Genomic DNA, 8,347 nt, shown 5'->3' on the forward strand with positions numbered 1-8,347 from the left:
TTGTCTCTGTACAAGTTTGGTTTTGGTCTGAAACAAAACAAGTTTCTCAATGAAGCCTTGTGACTTGCTCCTACACTGCCCCGGTCTGGCAGTAGTGAGTATAGCACTGTGTTTTCAACTAGAGGTCAGAGATGGAACTGCTGCCGTAACTCTCTGTGAGAAAAACATATCTATTATTGCTTAAGTTCTGTTGTTTTAGTGTCTCTAATAACCTTGAATGTTTAAGTATAACCTCACTAGAAAAAAGACTAGATTTACCTGGACATGAAATGTGGAGAGCTTATCTGAGGAATGGTTGCGCAGTAGAGGACATGATAAGATAGAGCCTTGCGGAATGCAAGGTCAGTTTATCTTAGGAAAAGCGGTTTCTTATCAGCAGGATATGTAACAGGATACAAACCAGCCAGCCCCGCAGAAGGAGCAGACTGGAATGTGGAAAGGCGTGTTGTTCCCACGAGAGAAGATGACCAATCATGAGCTCAGCTTTTGCAATATGTATGAGCTGTTTAAGTGCTGTATAAGTATGAGATGAGAAGACAATAAAGTTGAGACTTGCTGATCGTGAAATCATGGTGCTGTCTCCCGCGCCTCTCCCGACATCTGACGCCCGAACAGAAGGCACGTCCCTGACCTCCCCCCTACCCCCACTTCCACAAGGAGAGGTGCGTTGGGTTCAGGTCCCGCAGCTAGACGGACGGCAATAAGAGCGGAGGACAGCTGTGTTCCCGTCTCCGTGCCCGAACGACCACACCGGTGGGTTCGCTGATACGTGCTGCCGAAGCCTGGAGGGGCTAGCAACGGTACCGTAAGTATGGATAGGCAAGCAGCACAGGATTTATTTAAAGCCTTTCTTCTTAAGCGTCACTTTAAAGCTTTTAACTTACAAAAAGACCTCCCTTCCCTACTAACTCACACGCGTTCCTATGGCTTCTTTGCTGACCCCCACAGCATTCACGAATTAGTAGAATGGCGGAGGTACGGGGATGAACTTTTTAGCCTTGTTTTAGACGATGATAAGTCAGCCAAGAAAATAAGCAAACTTTGGAAAGCAGTTCATAATGAGCTACTGTTAATGCAGGCAGAGAAGCGAGCAGTCGAAGGTATCAAGGCTGCGCACTCGCGTAACCAAGATTATGACTCCTCAGTTTATCCCATGGCCCCTAACCCCCCCGCCTTTGCCGCTGTGGAGATTCCGCCACAGCCACCGCCCACTGACAGCCAATCCCCTGCGCCGTCTACCCCCTTGCTGGCCCCCCCGCCTTCTGCTTCAATCACCGCCTCTGCATTAACCCCCTCACACCAGCCGCCGCCGCCCGACCCCTCTAATGCCACAGAGCCTGTCCCTGGGGCAGAATCTGACCTGGCGGAGGCTATGGCAGCAAGGAGGAGAGAGTTGTGGCAGGCGCTTGCCCAAGACGGCATAGAAAGGGGAGATTCCGAGCTCCTGGCGGCTGCACAAGAAGCGATGGCTTTCCCTGTCGTTTTTACTACTAATGCGCAAGGGGGCCAGAATGTGCAGTTTGCCCATCTCGACTGGAAACTCCTGTCCCAGCTGAGAGCAACAGTCGGTAGCTTTGGGGTGTCTAGTGAACCAGCTAAGCAAATGTTAGATTATCTTTTTAATGCCCACATTCTTCTGCCTGCCGATATCCTGGCCATCACGAAACTCATTTACACCCCTTCTCAGAGATTGCTTTTTGAGGCAAGGTGGAGAGAGGAAGCGGCACATAGCGCTAATCTCCCCAGACCCCAAGGGGACCCCTTAACAGGCCTTACTGTAGACGAGCTTATGGGACAGGGCCCGTATCTCAGAGTTGAAGCTCAAGCCGGACTAGGGCCGCATAAACTTAGGGAGGCCATGGCAGTAGCTAAGAGAGCAATGGATAAAGTCAGGACATCGGGAGGGACCCCCCTATATATGAGCATCAAGCAGGGTCGTGATGAATCATTAAGCTCCTTTGTTGATAAGGTTATGGATGCTATCTCTAGGGCAGGGACACCCGACCATATGCAAGATGCCATTTTAAGACAGTGCATTTTGCAAAATAGCAACCCTACCACCAGGTCTTTGATTACCTCTATACCTGGTGATTGGACCACTCAGGCATTACTAGATAAAGCTGCGACCTTGCCCACAGGTGCTCAAGCCTTCTTAGTCCACGCATTAGAGAAGCTGGGGGAGGGATTGAAGGAACAAGCAGCTAGTGCTCAGATGCAGGTAATGGCAGCCCTTGCTCCCCTCCAAGCAGCAGCCACGTGCCCCCGGTTGCCTCAAGGGGGAAACAGAATGAGATGCTATCGATGTGGCCAGTCGGGCCACATTCGTCGGGAGTGCTCAGCATCCGGAGTTTGGTGCAACAAATGCCAATCCAACACGCATAACTCGAATGCCTGCCGTAACAAGAAGCAGGGAAACTCCCGGAGCAGCGCGTCCAGCAGCCACACAGGGACACAAGTAGCAGCTGCAAACCCTTGCCCTGCCTCCAGCCAGCAACAGGTGGCAGCCTCGGTCTGGACTTGGCAGCCTCAGTAGACTGTGATCTCCTGACGTCTGAAATCCATAACATCCCTACAGGACTCACAGGACCCATTTGCCTCAATGGTACACCAGTAGGAGGCTTGATTCTTGGCCGATCATCTGCCACTGCCCTAGGACTATTCGTTCAACCAGGCGTGGTGGACGCTGACTCACAGGGTGATATCTTCATACTAGCTTATACTGTTTATCCACCTGTAAGAATTCCCAAAGGCCAAAGACTAGCTCAATTTGTACCTTTGCCTCAAGCCACACAAGGCATGCAACCCTTGCAGGCTCAACCAAACGCTCATACAGGCTGCGGCTCAACTGGGGAACTAACCTTGCTCACCATCGATCTTAATAGCCGTCCACGGAAGCCGTGTGCCCTAACCTATAAAGGAGAAACAATCACGTTACAGAGCCTCCTAGGCACAGGGGCAGACTCCAGCATTGTCGATGTGAACACATGGCCCTCACATTGGCCTCTTCTGCCAGCAATGACAGCCATCACTGGTGTCGGAGGAATGAAACTAGCACACAAATCTCCACTGATAACTGTAGAAATTGAGGGCAAGAAAACTACCGCAACTTTTTCTATCGCCCCTCTACCCCCCACAGTTGACTGCCTCCTCGGAAGAGATGTATTGGCCCAAATGAGTTTTGTGCTTACCGATGATTGCCATTTCTGCTAAGGGCCGTTGCTTGGAATTTCCCGCTGCCACTAAGATGGACTGACAATAACCCTGTAGTGGTTAAGCAATGGCCTTTAAAGCGGGAAAATCTGCTTCAAGCACACGCTCTAGTCAATGAGCAGCTTCAACAAGGACATCTTAAGCCATCGACAAGCCCATGGAACACCCCAATTTTTGTCATCCAAAAGAAGAATGGCACGTTTCGTCTGCTACAAGACCTTCAAACTGTCAATGCTCGTATGGAGCCTATGGGAGCGCTGCAGCCAGGACTCCCTAATCCAGCAATGTTGCCACAAGATTGGCCTCTTCTTATTATTGACTTGAAAGATTGCTTTTTCACAATTCCACTACATCCAGATGATACGAAGCGATTTGCCTTTTCATTGCCTGCTCTTAATCGTGGTGAACCAGACAAACGTTTTGAGTGGACCATATTGCCGCAGGGAATGCGCAACTCTCCCACCATATGTCAATTGTATGTCGATGCAGCATTGCAGCCACTGCGACAAAAGTTACCTCAGACCATCATTTATCATTATATGGATGATATTTTGTTTGCGCAGAAGGAGCCTTTTGACCAAACAGAAATTCAGCTCATTACCTCCTCTCTTCAAGAATGGTCTTTAGTAATAGCTGCTAACAAAATTCAAATATCCTCCCCGTGGAAGTATTTAGGATGGGTCATCACCAATCAAAGAGTGAAGCCTCAAAAACTACATATCCAAGCCTCAATCACCACTTTAAATGACGCTCAAAAACTGTTAGGTGATCTGCAGTGGTTGAAGCCAATAGTAGGAATCCCCAATGTTCTTTTAGATCAGCTCCGTCCCTTACTAAAAGGATCAGACCCATGCGCACCGGTACACCTAACGCCGCAGCAGCAAGAAGCTCTACAACAAATCACCACCTGTATCACAGACGGTTTTGTTTCGCGTCTTAATCCAGACATCCCCCTCTCTCTTACTATTTGGAATTCTGAAACTCACCTCCTCGGCGCAATTACGCAGCTAAAGAAAACGGGGGAGCTGGCGGTTTTAGAATGGATATCACCACAGTTGCAGCAACGAAAAACTATTACCACAAAACTTGAAAATTTGGCTAATTTAATTAAGAAAGGACGTTTGCGCATTTTGGAAGTTGGAGGACAAGAACCTGAGTGCATCAATCTCCCAATGGAAAAACCTGCCTTGGACTGGTACTTGCTAAATTCCTCATTATTCACGGAAGCACTGTTGTCCTCAGGAGCCAAAATTCAGACCGGTCCCCTGTTTCCCAAGGCATTACAGTGGATAGGAGCATGGAACTGGATTTCAAAACCCTTGCGAGAAGATAAGCCTATCCACAATGCCATTACTGCATTCACAGACGCTGGAAGAAAGACAAAGAAAGCAGCCGTCGTATGGAAACAAGACCAGCAATGGCGTCAGCATTTAATAAACGCCTCGTCAGATGATACCCTGCAAACCTTAGAATTACTTGCAGTCGTTTGGGCAGTAACCCACCTCACAGGACCCTTAAACGTAGTTTCGGACTCGCTGTATGTAGTAGGCGTCGCCTCAAGAATTGAGGATGCAGTCATTAAGGAAGTACAAAACAAAAGGCTTTATGAACTCTTTCTGCAACTAAAACGCGCCCTAAGAGAACGGTCACACCCCTATTCCATTCTCCATATTCGCAGCCACATGTGGAATGAAGGCCTGGGTGAAGGAAACGAAAGAGCAGATAAACTTGTCTCGCTTGCCCAAAACATTCTCCCGAAACAAACAATGGCGCGAGAAAGCCATGCTATTTTTCATCAGAATTCCAAAGGCTTGTCAAGGGAATTCGGTATCCCAATCGAAGAAGCAAAAGCCATAGTTAAAGCGTGTCCCGTGTGCAGTTTCCACAATAAGGGGCTAGGTTTGGGAGCAGGCGTTAACCCCAGGGGCCTAAAGGCTAACGAAATTTAGCAAATGGATGTCACTCATGTCGCTAGCTTTGGATGGCTAAAATATGTTCATGTTACTATAGATACCTATAGTCATTTTATGTGGGCAACTGCTCAAGCAGGAGAAACAGCCAAACATGTTGAACGCCACATGAATAGCTGTATTGCTATTATGGGAGTCCCTATAACAGTTAAAACAGACAATGGGCCCGCCTATTGCAGTATGCGGATAGCCAGATATATGACCCAATGGAATATTGTCCACAAAAGGGGAATTCCTCACTCCCCCACGGGTCAAGCAATTGTGGAAAGAGCACACGGTACATTAAAACAATATCTAGAAAAATATCCTGACACTCCTAATACCCAAGACAAGCTACTGAAATGCTTATTTGTTCTAAATCATCTTTGCATTTTTAGAGATAGACAGTCTCCTCCTGCCATAATCCATTTTACCCCACCTTCTAATCCGCAACCAGAAGTGTGGGTCAGATATAAAGACCCCCAGTCAGGATTATGGCAGGATCCAGCCAAAGTTTTGTACTAGGGCAGAGGTTATGTTTGTGTTTCTACCCCAACAGGACCGCAGTGGATCCCTGCCAAATGGACTAAGCCAGCTTATACGCAGGGACAGTCCGCCACAGAGGAAGAAAAGACGACTCCAACAGGTGGTCTCACAAGTGCTACATAACACCGAAGAGGAATTCCATACTAAATTTCTAGTAGACTCTGAACGGGAAATTGAAGAGTCCCTCATTCCCCGATTATACGCGGACTTTTTGCCACATTGCCAATGCTCATGCATTGTTTGTTATAGTCGTTGCCATTTAGCTTGGGTTAGAATTCATTGCAGAGGTTGTAATTTACAGTGGTGGATCTTTCAGCGACAAGTGTCCACAGAGTTATGGTGCCTCAATTGTGAGTCTCAGTGGAATCGAGCATCAGCTCAGGAAGATCTTTGTAAACTAACGGGAGTACCTCTAGATCAGTTTAGCGTTACTAGAAAATATTGAAGACCTCCACCTAAGAGAATTGCGGTGGGAATTAAAGCATATTGCGGAGAAAATACTAGCTAACAAACGTTCCGCTATCCTAAAAGCCCGTTGCAAAACAGGCCTTGATGTCCCAGAGCTGTGGCAGGTTAAACCCCGTGACTGGGACAATGTGTGCCGCCGATATACTCGCCGTATTGGGTCTTCTAAGCATCCCAGGCACTTTGGCCCTCAGGTACAGTTACCCTCCTAAGCTATCCAATCCAAGGCAAAATGTTTGGGTATCTTTGGCACGCGAATTAAATACAACTACGTTCTGTGCCAGCTTAGCTACCCCAAGTACTCCCTTTCTTACGTGCCTAATAGGAGTCCCCCTAACAAATACAACTTGGCTCCATTTCAGGTCAGCCGCCAATAATACAGGGTTCCAGTCAGGCCAAATTACTGGCAATAACATCACTGAAAGTTTCGAGCAGTATGACATTTGGGATGACCACCTCCCATTTGGGCCTGAGCCGCAAGAGATTGAATTGATGGATTCTTTAAACGCCACTAGTTGCTTTTATATAGATAGCAGAAATTCACCCTGCTCTGAGGGCACGCATACCAACTGCTGGAAAAATATATCTACTCCTACTTGGTTGTTTCCCATAGGGAACAGTTCAGAATGGGAAAAATCGTGGTGCAACCACACTGGTAGGACACAGGAAAAACCTGCACCGGGCACAGTCTTACCCAGAAGGCTGCCCCCTGGATATTTTCTAATTTGCAGAAATCGTGCTTAGACCGGCATCCCTACCTTGCCAGTTGGCGGTCCGTGTACAATCGGACAGCTTAGTTTAGCCCTTCCACAGCACCACCCAAATAGAACCCACCCCACCAGATGGCGCAGAAATCTATCCCAAACCCTCCAATCAAATTGTGATGATGAATTGACCTTGTGGAACAAGTGGGAGGTAATTTTTTCATCATTATTTTTGCCTGGAGGGGCAGCAGCTCGGGCTCATCGCAATATAGAGAGATTAAGGTGCTGGGTAGTGAAGCAAGCAAATGGAACAAGTAGAGTACTGTCCGTGCTAGCAGATGATTTAAGCACAGTCCAACATGCTGTATTACAAAATAGGGCTGCTATTGATTTTCTGTTGTTAGCTCATAGACACGGGTATGAAGAATTTGAGGGACTGTGCTGCATGGATCTAAATGATCATTCTCGCTCTATTCATACAGAGATTCAACAGCTTATAAATCACTCTCAAAAAATTAAGGAAGATACAGGTTTCTTTGGCCTAGATGGGCTGGTCAGTGAACTGGGATTGGGTGGTTGGGTAAGAAGCATGGTGAAAACATTGTTTCTCTTATTGATTATAGTTTTGGTAGGATTAGCCCTGTTCAGTTGTGCTCTAACTTGTATCAAAAGAGTACTGCTAAAAACAACAACTCTGAGCATAATAGCGCATAAAGAAAATGGGGGAAGTGTGGAGAGCTTATCTGAGGAATGGTTGCGCAGTAGAGGACATGATAAGATAGAGCCTTGCGGAATGCAAGGTCAGTTTATCTTAGGAAAAGCGGTTTCTTATCAGCAGGATATGTAACAGGATACAAACCAGCCAGCCCCGCAGAAGGAGCAGACTGGAATGTGGAAAGGCGTGTTGTTCCCACGAGAGAAGATGACCAATCATGAGCTCAGCTTTTGCAATATGTATGAGCTGTTTAAGTGCTGTATAAGTATGAGATGAGAAGACAATAAAGTTGAGACTTGCTGATCATGAAATCATGGTGCTGTCTCCCGCGCCTCTCCCGACAATGAAACAAGGAAGCATTAAAGCAGCAGCAGCAAGAAGGACTGTTCACTACCTGCATGACTACGAAGGCTGCTACTCCTGAACTCCTATAAGTGAATAAAGCCAACTCTGGACACAGAGGAGCCATATTGCACTGCACAGTAACTAGTGAATTTGCTGTAACAAAAAATGTTAATTATGGTATTGTTTACATTTTTATGCTTACAGGTCAAGGTTTGCAATAATGCAACATGGCTAATCAGCCATCTCAACAAAAACTAACGATATTTTTTTTTCCTAAACACACATACAACAAATGTTACCTGACCCTTGGAAGAGAAATTCACATGTAAAGCTAATGCAAGCTGTGACACTGATAACAAATTGCAGTGACTGCTCAGTTTGTTCTCAGTCCCCCTTCATTTCATGGAAGTATT

The 8,347-nt window shown here is 46.8% G+C and overlaps 1 long non-coding RNA gene across 1 annotated transcript; it reads left to right on the forward strand.

Moving 5' to 3' along the window:
- The first annotated feature begins 276 nt into the window (after window positions 1-276).
- LOC138102710 (uncharacterized) lies at window positions 277-7,900 on the forward strand. The gene is made up of 2 exons (XR_011147485.1): window positions 277-805; window positions 5,719-7,900. It is a non-coding gene; the product is annotated as an uncharacterized lncRNA (long non-coding RNA).
- Window positions 7,901-8,347: the final 447 nt, after the last annotated feature.

This window comes from Aphelocoma coerulescens (genome assembly GCF_041296385.1).
Source record: "Aphelocoma coerulescens isolate FSJ_1873_10779 chromosome W unlocalized genomic scaffold, UR_Acoe_1.0 ChrW_unloc_scaf_1, whole genome shotgun sequence".
NCBI classification, from domain to species: domain Eukaryota; kingdom Metazoa; phylum Chordata; class Aves; order Passeriformes; family Corvidae; genus Aphelocoma; species Aphelocoma coerulescens.